We start from the raw sequence: 21,109 nt of genomic DNA on the forward strand, positions 1-21,109 counted from the left end.
AAAAGGAAAGAGAGGATTCCTAATGCAACTTCATTCAGCTTGTGTGTTCAGTTTATGCAGAACATCTATGGATCATGGAGAACACCAGTGGGTTATCATCAATTTAACCATATGATGAACCAATTGTATAGTTGCTCTTACAGAGAAGTCTATTTACTGGAGAAAATCAACATAGACACAATTTACATATAACTGTCAATTTGGAAAATTATCCTTGGTCTATAGTAATTGTTAACACTAAAAGCAATGTTCTCATCGGCAAGCTTAAGAATATCCTTCCCTGTTTTACTTAATAGCTATATAATCTCTCCACTCTCTGATATAATTTTGCCAACAGGGACATTGGTAATCTCAATGGGACATTGATATTCTCAGTGTCCCAAAGGATGACACCCTTGTCTACTATACTGAGGAGATAGTTCTGATAAGAATGAGTAAGCAAGAAGTAACTCACCTTAGATTTCTAGGAAAGAGATATGCTTGCTGAAAATGAAAGATAAATTACACATGTTACCACATAATGAGGTTTTTTTTAAATTTCCAGTCTTTACAGAATGACAAGATATGCCTTCCAAATTGAAAGCCAAGTCATTTTTAAGAAAGTGGTACAACATTATCGGTATAATGTAAATTCTGAATGTAAATTGTATCACATCTAGTATATTATCTGCTACCTGGACTTTTATTTTAACATATAGCTTATAGGCTGTGAGGAGCCCAGCTAAACTAGAAGAGAGAGAACTGCACTTTTAGATATTAGAGTAACTGATTAAAGCAAGAAGTCAAAAATAAAAAGTTAAACCTTTAATCGGTCACTGTTAATAGTATAAGCAAGAGTCTAAAACCAGAGAAAGGTGCTGGCTTCCTCTCTTCCATTTTCTTTCATGGAACAGCAGCACACTGGTTGAAGGTAAAATAAATTATCATAGATTTGGAGGGTTTCGCTGTTGAGGGAACCCTAAAGAAAAAGTCTCTGGAAGATGTATGGATCCTAAAATGAGAGGGATGGAGGAATACTAAGAATTGAATGTACTATTAAGTTAGAGTAGAGAGAAGTGCTTTCAAGATTTCCTCCTCTTGGGGCACCTGGGTGGCTCAGTCGGGTTAAGCGTCCAGCTTCGGCTCAGGTCATGAACTCATGGTTCGTGGGTTCAAGCCCCACGTCAGGCTCTGTGCTGACAGCTAGCTCAGAGCCTAGAGCCTGTTTCAGATTCGGTATCTCCCTCTCTCTCTGACCCTCCCCTGCTAGCACTGGCTCTGTCTCTCAAAAATAAATAAAAAACATTTAAAAAAAAAGATTTCCTCCTCTTCTTCTAAGTGCGTCTCAGGGGAGGTACCTGAAAAAGACCTCCATCCATGGCCTCAACAAGAGAACTTGGACTGGGAGTGCCTGGCCAGGAATGGGGATATGTGCAAGGGCATGGCCAGCCAGGGTCGCCTGAGTCCTTGGCTGCAATAGCGTCCAAAGGTTACACTGCCCTAGCTGTGCGCCCACGGCCAGCCCTAAAATACGACGTCTACGTTTTTCACTAGGAGCCAGACTTTCAGTATCTGACAAGAGAAATATCTGTCCTGCTCCCTCTATTTTACCCATGAAATATGTTTAGAGCTTTCTGATATTTTCTTAGTTCTTCACATTTTAAAGGTCTCTTATTTTCTTATTTCAGGTATGGCATGAACTAACCCATGTTGTAAATTTTCCATCCATATCTCAGACCAGGTCCAAATGTTATCCACTCTTGAGAAGCAATTACTGACGTTAAGTGGAAAAAGTTAAGCATTTTACCATCCCCAACATATCTTATCATAATGCTTCTAAATTTACTATATGCTGTCTAATTGTAGTAACCCAATATATAAAATGTGAAGTAACTCAGGCTGAGAGGAAATAAAGAAAGCAAATACATAATCTGATGTCTGGAAGCAATATAATATAAAATAATTTCTAGTATAAAATAAGACACATAAAAGGAATATGCAGCATAATAGAACATGATGTCCAAAACTGCCACTGTCATTATCTTGAGCTAAAGAAAGAAAAAAAAAAGAAGCAGACAGAAAAACTTTCTGCTCTCCCCACTGCCTTCGCTATCAGAAAGGGCAGGATAATTCTTTTTTTTTTTTAGACAACTTATTTTTTTAACATATGCAATTATTTTCCATCATTTACAATACAGTAGTTACAATGATACTCCAAACAGAAAAGCAAAGTAAAAAATCAAAACCCCAATTTCTATTTGATGTAATTAGACTTATACAGAAATTAGAAGGTTAGGTACCAACTAGTTAATCACCTAATTTCACAGCTATCTGAAGGATAATTCTTAAATCACCAAAGACAACTCTATACATAGCACTACAGGAAACTATGTAATACTTTACTAACTAGCTCCTATCTTCCGTCAGGTCCACCTATATTTGCCTTTGCACAATTTGCTTTCCTAGAAACTCAAAGTCCTTATTTTTGTCTTGTTAGCATACAGTGCAATTATGATTTCAGGAGTAGATTCCAATGATTCATCCCCTATGTATAACACCCAGTGCTCATCCCAACAAGTGTTTTCCTTAATTCCCCTTACCCATTTAGCCTACCCCCACACCAACAAACCCTCCAGGAACTCAGTTTGTTCTCTACATTTCAGAGTCTAATGTTTTGCCTCCTCCCTATTTTTATATTTTTTGCTGTCCTTCCCTTATGTTCATCTGCTTTGTATCTTAAATTCCACATATGAGTGAAGCCATATATTTGTCTTTCTCTGAACAGTTTCGCTTCTTAGCACAATTCCCTCTAGTTTCAACCATGTTGTTGCAAATGACAAGGCTTCATTCTTTTTGACTGCTGAGTAATACATCATAGTGTGTATACACACACACACACACACACACACACACACACACACAAACACACACACACACCACCTCTTCTTTTTCCACTCATCTGTCAATGGACATTTGGGGTCTTTCCATACTTTGGCTATTGTTATGCTGCTATAAACATTGGGCGCTTATGCCCTTTTGATACAGCACACCTATATCCCTTGGATGAATATCTGGTAGTGCAGTTGCTGGGTCCTAGGGTAGCTCCATTTTTAACTTTATGAAGAATCTCCGTACTGTTTTCCAGAGTGGTTGAACCAATTTGCATTCCTATCAGCAGTGTATAATTTCTCCACATCCTTGCCAACATCTGTTGTTGCCTGAGTTTTTATTTTAGCCGTTCTGACTGGTGTGAGGTGGTATCTCATTGTGGTGTTGATTTGTATTTCACTGATGATGAGTGATGTTCAACTTTTTTTCATATATCTGTTAGCCATCTTGATGTCTTCTTTGGAAAAGTGTCTATTCATGTCTTTTGCCCGTTTCTTCACTGGATTATTTGTTTTTTGGGTGTTGAGTTTGATTAGTTCTTTATAGACTTTGGATACTAACATTTATCTGATATGTCATTTGCAAATATCTTCTCCCATTCCATTGGTTGTATTTTAGTTTTACTGATTGTTTTCTTGGCTGTGCAGAAATTTTTTATCTTGATGAGGTTCCATAGTTAATTTTTTGCTTTTGTTTCCCTTGACTCCCTTCTGTTGAGTAGGATGTTGCTGTGGCCAAGGTCAAAGAGCTTTTGCCTACTTTCTCCTTTAGGATTTTGATGGCTTCCTATCTTATGTTTAGGTCTTTAATCCATTTTGAGTTTATTTTTGTGTATGGTGTAAGAAAGTGGTCCATGCTCCTTTTTCTGCATGTTGCTGTCCAGTTTTCCCAACACATTTGCTGAAGAGACTGTCTTTATTCCATTGGATTTCTTTCCTACTTTGTGAAAAATTAGTTGGCCATATTAGTGGGTCAATTTCTGGGTTTTCTATTCTATTCATTGATCTAAGTATCTGTTTTTGTGTCAGTACCATACTGTCTTGATGATTACAGCTTTGTGAAAGACTGGGATTGTGATGCCTCCAGCTTTGGCTTTCTTTTACAGGATTGCTTTGGTATCCAAGGTCTTTTCTGATTCCCTAAAAATTTTAGAATTCTTTAGCTATGTGAAGAATGCTGGTGTTAATTTGATAGGGATTGCATTGAATATGTAGATTGCTTGACTAGTATTGACATTTTAATAATGTTTGTTCTTCCAATCCATGAGCATAGAATATTTTTCCATATTTCTGTGTCTTTTTCAATTTCTTTCATAAGCTTTCTATAGTTTTCAGTGTATATATTTTTTTTACCTCTTTGGTTAGGTTTGTTCCTAGGTATTTTATGGGTTTTGGTGCAATTGTAAATAGGGTCAATACCTTGCTTTCTCTTTCTGTCTCTTCATTATTGGTATATAGAAATGCAAATGCAATCAAATTCCGTGCAATGATTTTATATCCTGAACTTCAGTAAATTCATGGATCAGTTCTAGCAGGGTTTTTTTGGTGGAATCTTTTGGGTTTTCCACATAGAGAATCATGTTGTTTGTGAAGAGTGAAAGTTTAACTCCCTCCTTGATGATTTTGATGTCTTTCATTTCTTCATGTTCTCTGATTACTGAGGCTAGGACTTCCAATACTATGTTGAATAACAGTGGTGAGAGAGGACATCTATGAGTGTTCCTGACCTTAGAGGGAAAGCTCTCAGTTTTTCCCCATTGAGGATGATATTAATAGGGGTCTTTCCTATATGGCTTTTATGATTTTGAAGTATGATTCTTCTATCCCTACTTTCTTGAGGGTTTTTAATAAGAAAGGATGCCTTATTTTGTCAAATGTCTCTGTATCTATTGACTGGATCATGTGTTTCTTGCCCTTTCTTTTATTGATGTGATGTACCACATTGATTGTTTTGCAGATATTGAACCAGCCTTGCATCCCAGGTATACATCCCACTTGGTCATGGTGAATAATTCTTTCAATGTATTGTTGGATCTGCCTGGCTAGTATCTTGAGGAATTTTGCACCCTCATTCATCAGAGAAGTTGATCTGTAGTTCTTTTTAGTGAGGTCTTTGGTTTTCGAATCAAGGTAATTCTGTCTTCATTGAATGAGTTTGGAAGTTTTCCTCCTTTTCGATTTTTTTGGGGACAGATTCAAAAAAGTAGATGCGACCCTTCTCTAAATGCTTGGTAGAATTCCCCCAGAAAGCCATCCAGCTCTGGACTCTTGTTTTTTTGGGAGATTTAATTTGATTTCTTTACTGTTTATGGATCTGTTCAAGTTTTCTATGTCTTCCTGTTTGTTTTGGTAGTTTTTATGTTTCTAGGAATTTTTCCATTTCTTCCAGATTGCCTATTTTATTGACATATAATTCCTCCTAATATTCCCTTACTATTGTTTGTATTTCTGCAGTATTGGCTGTCATCTCTCCTCTCTCATTCTTGATTTTATTTATTTGGTTCCTTTCCTTTTTCTTTTTGATAAAACTGGGTAGGGATTTATCAATTTTGTTAATTTTTTCCAAGAAACAGCTCTTACTTTCATTGATTTTTTTTTTTTTTGGTAGCATTGATTTCTGCTTTCTACTTCTTTTGCTGGTTTTGGGTTTTGTTTGATGTACTTTTTCTAGATCTTTAAGATGTAAGGTTATGTTGTGTACCTGGGACCTTTCTTCCTTCTTTAGGAAGGTCTGGATTGCTATATACCTCTGTCTTATGATTGCCTTTATTGTATCCCAGAGGTTTTCGGCTGTGATGTTATCACTTTCATTGGCTTCCATGTACTTTGTATTTCCCCTTTAACTTCTTGGCTAGCACATTTATTCTTTAGTAGGTTCTTTACTCTCCAAGTATTTGTGGTTTCTCCATTTTTTTTCTTGTGGTTGATTTCAATTTTCATAGCATTGTGGTCTGAAAGTATGCAAGGTATGATCTCTATCTCTTTGTACTTGTTGAGGGCCAATTTGTGACCCAGTATGTGATCTATTCTGGAGAATATGCAATGTGCACTTGAGAAGAATGTGCATTCTGCTGCTTTTGGATGAAATGTTCTGAATATATGCAGCCCAGTGTGTCATACAAAGTTATTGTTTCCTTGTTGATTTTCTGCTTAGATGATGTGTCTATTTCTGTAAGTGGGGTGTTAAGTCCCCTACTATAAAGGTATTCTTGTCAATGATTTTTTTATAGTTATGATTTATGTATTTATTTGGATGTTTCCATGTTTGGAGCATAAATGTTTACTCTTGTTAGGTCTTCTTGGTGGATAAACCCCTTACTTATGATATAATGCTCTTCTTTATCTCTTATTAACATTATTTTAAATCTAGATTGTCTGATTAGTATGGCTACTCTGGCTTTCTTTTGGTGACCATTAGCATGATAGACGGTTTTCCATCCCCTTACTTTCAATATGAAGTTGTTTTTAGGTCTAAAATGAGTCTCTTGTAAACAGCATATGGATCTTTTTTTATTATCCATTCTGCTACCCTATGTCTTTTGATAGGAGCATTTAGTCCATTGACGTTTAGCATGAGTACTGAAAGATATGAAATTATTGCCATTTTGTTGCTTGTAGAGTTGGGGTTTCTGGTGGTATTCTCTGGTCCCTTCCAGTCTTTGTTGCTTTTGGTCTATTTTGGTTTTGTTTCATATTTTCTCCCCTCAGAGAGTACCCCTTAAAATTTCTTGCAGAGCTTATTTAGCAATCACAAAATCCTTTAGTTTTTGTTTGTCTAGGAAACTATTTATTTGGCCTTCTATTTTGAATGACACCCTTGCTGGATAAAGAATTCTTGGCTGCATATTTTTCCAATTTGGCACATTGGATATATCCTGTCATTCCTTTCTAGTGTGCCAAGTTTCTGTGTATAAGACTGCTGTGAACCTGATCTGTCTACACTTTTAGGTTAAAGACTTTTTCCCCCTTGCTGCTTTCATAGTTCTTTCCTTGTCTGTGTATTTAGAACAAAATGAAACATGATTAAAATTACATCCAGTTTCCCCTAGAAGTCAAACTATGAGGCACGTTATAGTCCACACACTAAGCAGGGAGACTTGTGGTGTTCCTCTATAGCATGGTTGGCACACTTGGATAGGGTTTGGTGTAATGGCTCCATTCTCCAGTAGATTATACTGCTTAGTTTATGGAGGCATTTCATTGTGGCACTTGTATGCGTGTATGCACATATGCAGGAGAATTGGAAATGAGGTCACCCAGCTACCCAGTCTCTAGCATCAGAACTCTGTGCTCTCACAGACTGGCCAATAAACACCCCTTTGTCTCTGGCTTCCATCCACTCCCCACTTCTACACTTTCCACGACCAAGCCATCAGCCTGCAAGGCAGCACCTCCCTCCCGAATTTTATTTCAGATGGGGCTGCATTTCCAATCTCCTCACTTCTGAGAGCCCTGTGGCTTTGAACCCCTCCAACCTTGTGAGAGAAGATATTGCCAAGCAATAGCCCAGTACCAGCTATAAACAAACGCAGGAACGTTTGTATACTGTGCTATGGCAAATGCCAAGAAACTGAGGCCAGATAGTAGTCCACCCCGGAAAATGTCTATGCGATCATGTAGCACCGTTTCAGGGATTATGGTAAATTACAACATACATCTGGCACCAGGCTTAACCACTCCCATGTCCTTGCTGCCAAGAGCTAACATGGCTGTTCTCTAGGGTCCACTGGGACCTCTACCAAAATGTCCTTTAATCAGGGGAACCACCTCTCTCCATGTGGTCTGAGGACCTCTTGGACCTCGCTGTCTGCTCCTGAGGACTTGCCCTTCCCACTGAGCTCTGCCAGGTATTGAGCTATGGAGTTTCAGACTCTGCACTCCCCTGTTTATAGAGTTCTAATGGTATTTCAACCCTTTCTCCTTACTTTCTTATTCACTCCCTTATGGGTGTTACCAGTCTTTCTCTTTCTCTCCAGCTGCTATTTAAGGGAGTGTTTTTCCTGTACTACTCCCCCCCCCACCTCCATTCTCTCTCTGCCAGCAAAAACAGCTACCTACCCTCTGAAGCTTCTCTTTCCCCCAGTTTATCTCTCTGTGCCAAGTACTTACCAAGTTCTGTGGCTCAAGTTCTGTAGATTGTTGTGTTAATGCTCAGATCAATTTTTTAGGAGTTCAAGATGGTTTGCTGCATTTCAGGGACAAGAGAAGCAGAAAACGTCCATGCTGCTCTGCCATCTTAGCCCCTCCTCCTGATGTACTTATTTATCTCTCAAGTAAAAGAGTGGATACTGTATTTAATGTTGAAACTATTTTAAATGATTTAATGAAACCATATACTTGAGGTTGAAATAAGACATGAAAAACTTTCACTAGATTATTTTGGATTCCTTTTTCAGAGGCTGAGCTACACACGTCCAGTTACACCAATATAACATGTGTCATTCTCCAATCCAAGGGTAATAACTATGTTTTTATTAATTGAACACGGAAGTTTTTATATGAATAGCAAAATAAAAATTAGAGGACTTCTTGGTGTTAGTAGGAAATTAGGTCACATTGAAAAAACCTAAATTAGAGTCTGAGCTTTTAACATGCAATAGTATAAATAAAATACCTTTTAATTTTTCTAAGACACATTCTCTGTATGTTATTTTGGATTTAATATAAATCATTATTTCTGTGATGCAAAATTTAGTATTTTATGATCATACATCTGCATCAACCAAATTTTACTTTGATTTAAAATGAGATCTTAAAAATCATTTTCTTCAAAATATAGTTATGTATTCTCTTAAAGCTGAAATACCTGCAAATATTCTAATTCCTTACAAAGAAAAACAAGTTAGAATATGTGGGAAACAAGTTCAGACAGGCTCAAGTAAATTTCAATAATTTGGGAGTAGTTTCAGCTAATGTAGTCATAATGTTGGGTCAGTGAATCTAATTTAAGACCAACACTTTGCACCCATATGCCAAAGCTGACTATGTATTGCCTCCCTTAGCATTGCCAATGCTTTTTTTTTTACAGATATATTTTGGAGAAGAGAGATAGTACTTTATGATAACCACTTAAGATTTGCCTGAATAAGTGAACAGGTAATATTAAAATGAGAATTTGTCAAGTGCTTGGGCCAAATTCAAAGGTGATTCTGTCAGGATATAGTATTAAAGAATACATTCATGAGAATTTTCAAATGTAAGTTTTTGAGTGTTACAGAATCTTAGCCTGTTGGCTTTCCTGTTATGACAATACTTGAATAAAGAGTACACAAGATTTTTCAGAGTTAGGAAACCTCTGAGAATAATGTAGTTTAAGCTGAGGAGTCCTATAAGACTACACATTTTCGGGTAGGGTTTTTGTATCTATGATTCTGGGAACAGCAATGTATAGAGGAAAGTCCCAATAGATTTACTACTTCACCATTGAGTCACTGCTGTACAGTTTTATCTGGGGTGGAAATCTGAGTGTCAAAGGCCCTAGACAGGTTAGTGTTAGTCTGTTGCTTTAGAAATAAAAATCATCTTCATTCACCTGTGACCTGTGACCAAATGGAAAATGGACTTGGGGATCTTAAGATTGACTTTAGGTTAGATACCCTTGTGAAAGAGATATTGAAAGACATATTAATGTGATCTTTATTGAGCTTTTCTTATTCAAGGGCTAATAGCAATGTGTGTGGTCAAAAGGAATTCTTGAAATGAAACAAAAACTGCTTGATAGGTAAAGGAATTTGTCCAAATTATATAAATATTACAAGAATAAATTTCTTTAGATTAGTAATAGGAACTTCACATATATATGTATAAAAATATAATGGGACATTATTAAAATAACCAATTATGTCAAAAAAATTTCCTATAACCAAATTAGTTTTGTATATAAGTACTACTATATAATCTATCAGTTTCATTTTAAAGGAGGATTATTTAACACTAAATGATAATAATTTTTAATCTATGAAATATTTCCATCTGACAAAATCAATCTAGTTTTACATTTTAGCATTGAGGTGGGTTAAAATCTCAGGTGGTAAAATTAATATTATTGTAGTTCAAATACCATTTTCTATTGAAATTATAAACCATACTTGTTGAACATAAAAATGTTAGTGATTTAAATAAAGCTAAATAAACTACATAAATAATAAGCTAAAATATTTAATTTATTATATTAAAATTAGTATTGTAAATCTTAACAAAATTTCCCATAGGAATAAGGTTAAGCATCAATGCCATAATTAAAATAACAAATATATTTAATTTACTATGCTTACATAAAATATTCTGTCATAATGTAATGGATCCAACTTCTGTCTAAATTTTTCAAGGACAGGTAAAAATACAATAGCCTTGATTAATTATTCTCTAGGTAGCCATACATTTATTGAATTTTTAAAGGTATATTGAAATATTGTATTTCTAGTTCATATAATCAAATGGCTTTACAAAGAGCATATTTAAGACTCAGTTATCCAAAACTAATAAATATTTTGTCAGAGTCATAGTATTGTAGGATGGAACAAAAAGTGAATTTCATGATACATGACTATGAATTTATTTAAAAAGAAATCTCAAGCTGTAATTATTTCAATAAAAATGAAGTGAGAATTTTTTTCTTCTCATTGGTCACATTTAAAATAATTCTTATCTTCTTTTACTTTTAAACATATTGGAACTATTGACTTTTCTCAAAGAACTTAAAAGCATGTCTTTGGAATAAGAGTTCAAATTAAGAGAAAACAGATTAAATGAAGAGTAAACACTTTTGATTTTTAGAATTCAAGTCCTAATAGTCATTGTTTACTCAACAAACTACTCAAATGTAATTTCTAGCATATAAACTATGACTGACCTGATTGCAGCCATATGTTCTAACTTAAAGATTTTTGAAATATTCCATAAATAAATAATATATTATCTTTTCATCACACATGAATAATTGTATCTTATTCTAATGGATGGATGGAGGTGTCCAAAATAGATGACTTGGCAAATAAGAAATCAGAGTAGATTTTTTAAAGGTAAAACATGAGGTGCTTTAGGAATAGAATAGAAAGTTGCATACTGAGTCAAATAAGAAATTCCAACAAAAGGGAAAATTTCAACTTAAGATAGTAATCCAAGGAAAGTTCAAGCAGCTGAAATGAGATGATGAAGGGCCCCATAGAAGAAACTTCAAGAGAAGTAGTTTAAATGGAAAATGGTCTAAAACAATTCCAGAAATATATTAATTACAAATATCAAATGTAATAGCTAAATGAAGATGTTTATGGCCCAAGCAAGTTCATCAAAGGAACTTGAGAGGTGGCAATGATGGTCACTTGTAGATGGTTTCAAGGTGTGCAATATAAAAATGAAAACTCATAAAAACTAAACTTCCAGTTAAGTAAAATACAAATGTGATCAAAGCTAATATATAAATGTTAAATATATATAAGTAACATATAAATATAAATATATTAAATTACACACAATAAATAAAGTTCAAACAGGTTGTCTTTTAATTAAAATCTTATTGTGTTTTAACAATACACAGATATCATTGCAGATTTCCTAACAAAATATAGTTAAAATGCTTTTGTATTAAACCAGTCATATATTAACAATAAAATAAATTTAACACTAACCTAAATAAAAGCCTTTTAGAACAAGATAGAATCTACTTAACCTATAATCTAAAGCTTCTAGTTAAAATATAAAGAATGAATTCAACTTTGAAATACAAAAAAAAAAAAGGCCCACAAAATAAAACACTGGATAGTTCTTTCTATAGAAGAATATTGAAAGTTGACATCATTTGGCTAGTTTTATAGTTTTTCAAAAAGCCAAGGATTCTTAATTTATTAAATATGTGAATTAATTTGAGAGCATTTTCTGAAATCAAATTTTAAATATAACTTCAGACAAAAATATCTAAATGCCTAATTAAGAAAAATACAAAAAACAACAGGAAATTGTTATTTATTAAAAAAATATGATTAGATTTCTCTTTCAATATTCATGGGTTGTAAAAGAAAAAAGTGTGCTTGACAAATTAAATGTGTTTCACTTTTGCTTTCCCTCATGCACTAGTGATTCTGAATAGACACAAAAGGCTCCATATTTATAACCTCCCCAGACAACTCAATTAAGGAAACAGAGAAACATTGTGTGCTAAAATTCATTACAGAAAACATTTACTGAGGTTGGAAAGTGAAACTCTAGAATTTGAATACACAGTGTATTTTAAATACCTTTTTAAATGCTTAACAACTGATCCAGCATTCCCATCATATTTAGTAGACAAGCACTCAAACTATGTTTGTAATGTGATTCCCCAGACTTCACGTTCATAATGTTTACCAGCATTAGCATTCAAAAAAAATAAATAAATCGAAAATAGAATTTTATGTCTGGATACCCATTTGTCACATTTTTGCTGTATAATGCCTTAAATACAAAAGGCTGAGAAAGTATAATCCCTTATTAGAAACATTTAAAACTTAATAGAGCACATACACATGCCATCCAATGGTACAAAAGAGTTATTGGCATCATTTGTTGTTTCTTTATCAAATATTACCCTGACAGTCTACATGAGTTTCTCCTTAGGTAAGATGATAATGATGATGATGATATCAATAATATTAATACAATAATACACATAATCCCCACACTGACAAGACAACAAAGCACTCCTCTGATAATGTTGTAATGCTCAATACCGTGGTTTGAGAGATGTCCTCCACTCTATTTCTTTAGTGAATTAAAATGTTGGCTTGATATACTATCTTGTAGCTCCATTGTCCTGCAATAGTTTCTGAACTGGAGGCTGTTCTAATATCTATTGTCAAATGTTAGGGTCCTTTCCCATTGCCTGCTAGCATAAGTGCTCCCAGTTTCATACCAAGCATTGAATACTCACTTTCCATCCACTATCAGGGCATCAATATATTTTTCTATACATGTGAGCTCCAACAACAATCAATCAGTAAGCCAAATGTAAATCTTCCGTTAGTTTTAGGGAGACTATTCCGATCTGCTCTGTTGTTGCCAGCCAAATAGAGAGCCATGTTTCTTTCCGGTATTCCAAGATAAACTATTCTTTGAAAATGTGGACTAGGCAATCTATTTTCTTTTCTAAACAAAGAGCTCCTGGCATATCTATAAAATTTTGTTTAATCTCACAGTTTGGGCACCATGCTGAGAATAATCTTAACTTTTGTTAAATTCAGAAGTACTTTTCATCTTTCAGATATTCATCAATGGATTCACTCGGATTTGTAATGAATTCTACAGTGCCTGGGTCATACTATGTGTAAGTAGGCAGTTCATAAAGAGAAAAAAATTAACTATTCCACATAAGAAGCCATTTGATTTTTCACAGGATGTGCACAGTTGTAGCCAAGATATTATTTGATGAACATGCATAGGTTACCTGGTTTGGGACTCTATGGTCTAGAGATGCAAATACATGCATGCTGTATCTAGGAGTTTTCTGGTCTTATTTATTCGTTATTATTTCCAGTGAATTCATTAAAATTACTTTTTTTTTAATCTCTGCTTAAACATTCCTTGCCATGTTAGGGCAGAGAAACCATGTTCTAAATTTAGAATGCAGACATTTACAGCTTGCCCAGGCTAGCACTGGTTTATGCCTATTATCCCCCATATAATCATTAATAGTCCTAACTCATTTTACTCTCAAAAGTGTAGCAGCTTGAGTGCTAGGTTACCTATTCACCAAATCGCTCTAAGATCTCCCCCCACAAGGTCAAAAGTTTCACGTTTCACCTTCAACAGGACCAACAGCCTCCACAGAACTATTATGAGCCATTGTGGTTCTCTGCAGAGACCTTATTTATGACTTACTTCTGTTTATCCAGATGAACATGTCACACTTATGAAGAAGCCACTTTCTCCTCACTAGAAAAACCACCTGTGTCTTTCTCTAATCTCTGCATCTCCAAATCTTTTTTCCCTGAGCACTGAGATGATTCTCAATCTCTAAGAGGAGTTTGTTTATATAAATCATTATTTCTGGTAAGAGTTCCCAGGAAATAATCTCCAGTTGTCAGGCATTTTCCTCCTTGGGAAATTTAGGACCATCAGGGATGTGCATATCCCCCCTGATAGGTATTTTTTAATATTTATTTATTTTTAAGAGAGAGAGGCAGAGCATGAGTAGAGAGGGGCAGAGAGGAAGAGAGAGAATCCCATGCAAGGTCCAGGCTCTGAGCTGTCAACACAGAGCACAATGCAGGCCTTGAACTCAGGAGCTGTGAGACCATGACCTGAGCCTAAGTTGGATGCTTAACCAACTGAGCCACCTAGGCGCCCCTTCCCTGATAGGTATTATGTTCATGGCTTACTGGTGTGCACTGTGGTGCAAATAAAATGCAACTGTACTACTTATTTATGACTATTTTTTTAAAAAGCTGTTTTAATCTATTACAGGAGAGCCAACAACTCTCCTTCAATAGTCACAGATATATGAAGAAAAATGCTGTTCTTTACTTCAAGCTTTTTTTCTTTTTAATATAGTTTCTCATGCTGTAAACAAAAAAGTAAAAGAAAAACAACAACCAAAAAAACTCAGTTTTGAGTCTCTGGTGGTCTTTGTCTGTTTGGGCTGCTATAACAAATTACCATAAACTGGGTAGTTGAAACATTTATTTCTCACAGTTATGGAGGCTGAGAAGTTCAAAATCAATGTGCTGGCAGATACGAGATTTGGTGAGGGCCCTCGTCCTGGCCTGCAGATGGCTACCTTCCCCTTGTGTACTCATGTGGCATTTCTTCTTATGAGATCGCTAATGCCATCATGAGGGTTCCATTCTCATGACTTAATTATCTACCCTAAATCCCCTCCTAAAACCTCCTAATGTCATCACACTGGGGATTAAAGTTTCAACATATGAATTTTGGGGAGTCGCAATTATTCAGTCCATAACAGGTAGAATTTGCATTATTGGTATCTTGTAACTACCACGACTCCTCTTTTAGCAAAATTCCTCTGTGCTATTATATAAAACACTATTCCATCTTTTTTTGGTAGATCTGAAATTCTGGGGAAATTGATAGCCTTTTAGTCAAGCTTGTATACATCTGTACACTCAAAAAGTTATTTTTTTCAGCCTTACCAAAAAACCATCACTATCCTCTCCTAATTTTCCCACAGCCCCCACGGAAGATTGGAAATTATTATAATGAGGAAAATTAAGTTATTATTCCATGTTATTAACAGGTTTTACCATAACATTATGTATGGAGAAAGAAATCTGTTACCAGGACTTACTTTTTAGACACAAAATTACTTTCAAAAAGAAGTAGAAATTAGAAAAATAAACATAAATTAAACAAAATGAATTGTTTATATCAAATTGAATAGAAATAAAAGACCATTTGTTATCAGTAAAAAAAGAAAACCCAAAAGATAATACAGTATTATGAAAGAGTTAAAAGTAAAAAGCCTTGAAAGAATGTAAGAATGTGTAGGTTGCCAGGTGTTTAGGGTAGTGTGTTGAGAGCATTCTACATTGATATGGAGTTGAATTTTAACAAGCATGAAATTCTTAAAGGGTTAATTCATTATTTTCCATTTGGACTAAGCATAGGTTAAGTCTTTTAATGTATTACTTTTACTAATGTTCTTGATAAAGCAAAGTGTTTCATGGAAAAGTCAAGAAGTTAATGCCAAGAAAATTGATCACATACTAGAGATCTCTCCTGCAATCCATACACACTTTAAGGAAAATGTAAATGGATAGATTATGGAACCCACCTATGACATCAAATGAAAAATTCAGAATACGTTCCATAATGTTGTAAAGAACAGTTGCTCAACATCTCAAAATTGATTCAAAAATCAATTTAAAACACATTGACATCTTGCTGTAGCTTGTGCTTGTCTTGATTCAAAAAACTTACCTAAGTTCTGGTATGTCTGATTTATAATAAAATAAGAAAATAGCAAAAAAAAACCCCTATATTAACATAAATGAAAATTTAAGGTGTTAAAGACAAAAATACTGGGACATCATATAAAAGGAAGAAGCCTAAACAACCTCAGGGAAATAACTAGGTTTCAGAAATTCTCCTGTGAAATAGAAAAAATAAATTCATGTCACAGTGGTATTACATCTATTGCCCAGGCAGGACAAAACATTACACATGGGGAAATCTGCTTAGCAGAGGCACCCATAACAACTTCAACCACAGGCAGACAACTGTATCTGTCAACACTTTGTGAAACCTTCTTCAGTGAAGGCAGAAAAATAGAAAACATGTCTCAAAACAAATTGTGTTTTATTTCCCCTAATTTGACTATCTCTGTTAACTCTTAAGAAATTGTGAAGAAAAAAAAGTCCAAGTAAGAAAAGTGACTATCTTTCCTTTCACCTAATCCAATAAATTAATACTTATGTCTTAAAAGTAACACATATGATACTTATTTCTTTTATATCATGTGCACTAAGGAAGCCCTAATCATAATATAGAACTGCACTATAAAATTCAATTTATTCTATTTCAGCACACTACAATAAATATAATGGCAAACTAGACTATACTTTTTAACACATGCATATGGATAACACAAAATGAATAAATGTTATTTGAAATGTATATCGGAATTTAAAATACATGTCTTTCTACTTAATAGTCAAGCCAAAGCTATGGACACAGTAGAGATTACCCATAATTCAAGTCAGTGTAATCTTAGTAAGAACTCATCATGTACCAGGCTCTTTGCCAAATGCTTTCAAGAAATATCGATCTTTAATTCTCACAGTTACATGGAGAAAGATAAACTTGGTTTCAAATGTACATATAGAAGTTCAGAGAAGTGGCATTGTGTATAGATCACATATCTGTCAGATGGCAGAGCTGCAAATCCAATCCCAGGCTTCTGCCTCCAGGTCCGGCACAGGCCCCGCTGAAAATGTAACCTCCTCGCTCCATACGCACCCACCACCATAGTTTTAGGCGCTTGACACATATAAAACTATGCTACCTGCTGTTCCCATGGATATTCTTATATAGATAAAGGTTCACCCAGTTAAGATATATAATCCATTTCAAATATCCGGTGTGTTGCTTATTTGGCTTAGTAGTCTTACGTAAGGCCTAAATAACATGAAAAATGTTTATGTTTGATTTAAATCATTTGTGTTCATTGACAATTGTTAAGCACACAACAAAGAACTTTATGTGTTAATTTTTCTCTATATTTACTATAAGATTAACTTATGTTAAGCATCCTTAGTTTTTCTGTATAACAGAAGATTTTAAATATGTAATATATTAGGATTATTTATTTTGAATTGATATCTCCTTGGTAAAACACAAACATATATATCTCTTTATATATCTCAAATCTATTCTGTTCTGCTATATCTTATGCATTTCCTAATGTTTCACCCATCTCTAATAATGAAACACACCTGAAGATGTGTCTCTCTCCTCTGTTAGCCTCTGAGATCCTCAAGGACAAGGTCTGCTGTTTTAATATCTAGATTCCCAGGACTACACATTGAAGTAACAGAATGTTTAATGGATTAATGACCTACTATGGTTTATTTTGTTTAAAATCTAACTGTAAGAACTGAATGTGGATGATATGCAGAAGTTAAATGAAGTCTAAATGTTGCTGGGTGTAGAACCCAAATGGACATTCTAAAGAATTTGCTATCCTCGGCAATCACCTGTCCATCAAGTGAGTGATATCTTCCTGACCACACATAATATTAGAAGTGATAATTGTCCCAAACTTGCTCTTCTTTGCTGGTCCTATTGTTTTCATTATCGCCACTGTTCAAAAGCAAACTACATAAGATTAGAATTACGCACAGGGTGGACCATTACCTTTCATATTTGGGATGATAACTAATTTTTATTATATGCATATTTTCAATGAAATTTATTTCCATTGATATTTCAGTCAGAAACTTGGGATATGGTTTATGAACAAATAGACTATCTTACCCAAAACATCCCCTTTGATACAACACAACCAATGTGTTTCAAATATTCAAATTAACTTAGATTAACTTTCTGAGTAACAGGAAACTTTTTTTCAGGTAACTGAATGGGAACTTTATATATAAGAGTAAGACTAATCTTTCAGTTGTCATTGAATATAATTATTTGGTTTATTTCTTGTATCTAATCAGTTGATGGGAATATGTAAACATTTATAGTAGAATCAAACAACATACTTCATTTTTCTGAATATGGCCGATGAAAAACATTCACGGGTCACAGAAAATTGCTAATAATGTTGAGTCTAAATTAAAGAATCAATTGATTTTAGTTGCTAGAATTATTTAGACATTAAAACATTTTATGAAATTAAAGTTTTCTATTAATATATTTCATAGATATTTTGGGAAATGTTTCCTTAAGTAGGTTTGTCTGTTACAAAATAAATAAGTCTACTTTTAGGCAGATGAATAAATTAGGTAAAATTATATGAGTCCTATAAACGATATACTCTTAATAAAATGATTTATTGTTGAATAACTATTTAGCTGATCTTTTCACAAACTGAATTACAATAGCATTGAAATAAGCAACAAAAAGCCACAAAAACAGGAATCAGAAAATCATAAACCTAAATAAAAGGGGCACTGATAAGGCTGTCACTAAATATAAAATTTTCTTCTTTTTAGAAAAAAAATGTCAAGCACTTTGTTATAGTTAAAATGCTCAAGGAGTGGGTCATATGATTGTTCTATAAAGAAGAAAGAATACAAACAGATCTGTATTCTACCTTGAAGACAGAAATCCCTTAAAAGTAAACTAGGGATATTACCTGGATAGAAAGTGAATTTGGTGCCTTATTTGATTTCGAGGAGAATATACCTTATTCTTCTAAACAGATCGTTGAGGAAAAATAAAAACAATGGCCAATAACTGTTAGAATTAAGCAGATAAATAGCCTTATAATATTATGCTTATGGATATTTAGTTTCTGGCTTATAGTAAGATAAGAATTTTTAAAAATTCACTTTTCTTTGCCTTCTAGCACTATATTGAAACTTGAAGTCTCTTAGAAGTTTTACTCAATACAAAGAATTATTCCTAAGTATACAAATAAATTATTGCCAAGTGATAGAACATACTATGTGATCTTGAAAGGCAAAACTTTCGCTTTAAGAGTAAATATGGAATACATATGACTCTACATAATACAAACTACCATAGGGAAATATTTTCAAGGGCAACAAAATAGATCATATTTCAGTTATTATCCTCATTTAAGGATATTGATTTATATCCTCATTGAGGATATTAATGTTCAAAATGCTCATCTATTCCATATTTACTCTTAAATAAAAAGGTCAGAATAAAATATGATATTTTAGATAAACCTATGATCTAATGTTTGTGTTATCCAGTATATTAACAGCAATAGTCAATGAACAAAATTTGGGATATTTAACATTCATAAAATATATTTGCACTATGAATAATTTCAAATGTTCTACAATGAAGACTAGCTTCTCTTTAATAAACTTTCATCTTTTTCAACATTGTTGATATGTTTTAAAAACATCTAGTTGAAGGTCCCTCTGGGTGGCTCTAGTGTGTTAGGTGTTTGATTCTGCTCAGGTCATGGTCTCACAATTCGTGAGTTTAAGCTCTGTGTTGGGCTCTGTGCTGATAGCTCAGAGTGTGATGTCTGCTTCAGATTCTGGGTCTCTCACTCTCTTTCTCTTTGCCTACCCCCCACTTGCACTCTGTCTCTGTCTCTCAAAAATGAATAAACATTAAAAAAATTTTTTTTAAATATCTGGTTTAAGAATATAGTAGAAATATAGAATTGTAAACAATATCTGATGGGAATTTGGAGAAAATAGTTTGATTAGCTGACCATATTTGGGCTGGTAAGTTATTAATGTGCCAAAGTTATATATGAAGCATCTGAGACACCCAGATAAGAAAAATAGTTGTAAGGTAGAAATTCTGCTATATCCTAACAAACTATCCTGTCTTCTATGTCAAACTTATATAACATCTGCCCAAATTAGTGTGTGTGTGTGTGTGTGTGTGTGTGTGTGTATTTACATACACATAAGGGTACGTATGTGTGTATATGTGTATGTATATGATACATACATATATAATAATTTTATAGCTGAGAAATGCTTTCTCTGAGGTCAATATGAAGATCTGTGGTAACTTGGTTGCTAAAAATTTAAATCGTGATAGAAATTAAGCCCATGTACAGTAACATGTCTTTAGTTTTTTAAAACTTATTTTTTATACTATTCTCCAGCAAGTTAATTAAATGCATTTAATTTTGACTGTGAAAAGCTATTTTTCATTTTCTACATTACCAGTGAAACACAAAGTACGATGACATCATATTTCCCCTTATAACACAGAAATGGTAACACATGGTGAGGTCATGATAGATTACTTTGAAAACAGTAAAATCATAATAAATATTAATGTATTTTTCTTCCCCCAAATCACAAAGCTTTCCAAAGTTAAAGGTTTTTCTTTCTGTTTAACATGCTGACATGCCAATTACGCTTGTTTTGCACATGGATCAATAGACATTTTATGAATTATTTCCATGTTGACTTCTCATGGTGTCTACTTCAGAAATCTGGGAATATTTTCAGGCCCTCTACAAAAATAAATAGATATGCTTAGTATATACTGTGTTATAATCTATGAGTACATAATGTGATTTCCTAAATACATATTGGACCAATACATTTTATTTATTTACTTATTTGTTCATTTATTTATTTATTTATTTATAGCACATGTCAGCAGGGAAGAGGCAGAGAATTCCAAGCTGTTCTGATACTGCAGAGCCTAATTGTGGGCCTTGATCCCATGACTGTGAGATAATAACCCAAGCCAAAATCCAGACTCAAATTCTTACAGATTCTTAACTGACTGAGCCACCAGGCACTCCAGGACCTATATTTTTACAATTGCTTGTGTCAACAACTAGCAGTACCGGGAAAAAACCCTTGCTCTGCTAAACACTGTGCAGTTTAGCTTCCCTTTGGTCAAAAAAAAATATATTTTAATATGCTCAAGAAAGTAATATACAACATCCTAGAGGAAAAACTACTCACAATCAAACTTTGTAATAGAAAAACTATAAAGGACAACAAATTATCTGAAGTACAAATAAAATCCTTTTCATTAGTGAAATTACATGTCTAAGAAAGCTACTTACCTGAAATGATAAAGATTACTTGCATTTAAATTGATAACTCTACCAATTACTTGCATGC

This window comes from Suricata suricatta, chromosome 5 (assembly GCF_006229205.1).
Source record: "Suricata suricatta isolate VVHF042 chromosome 5, meerkat_22Aug2017_6uvM2_HiC, whole genome shotgun sequence".
Taxonomy (NCBI): Eukaryota; Metazoa; Chordata; class Mammalia; order Carnivora; family Herpestidae; genus Suricata; species Suricata suricatta.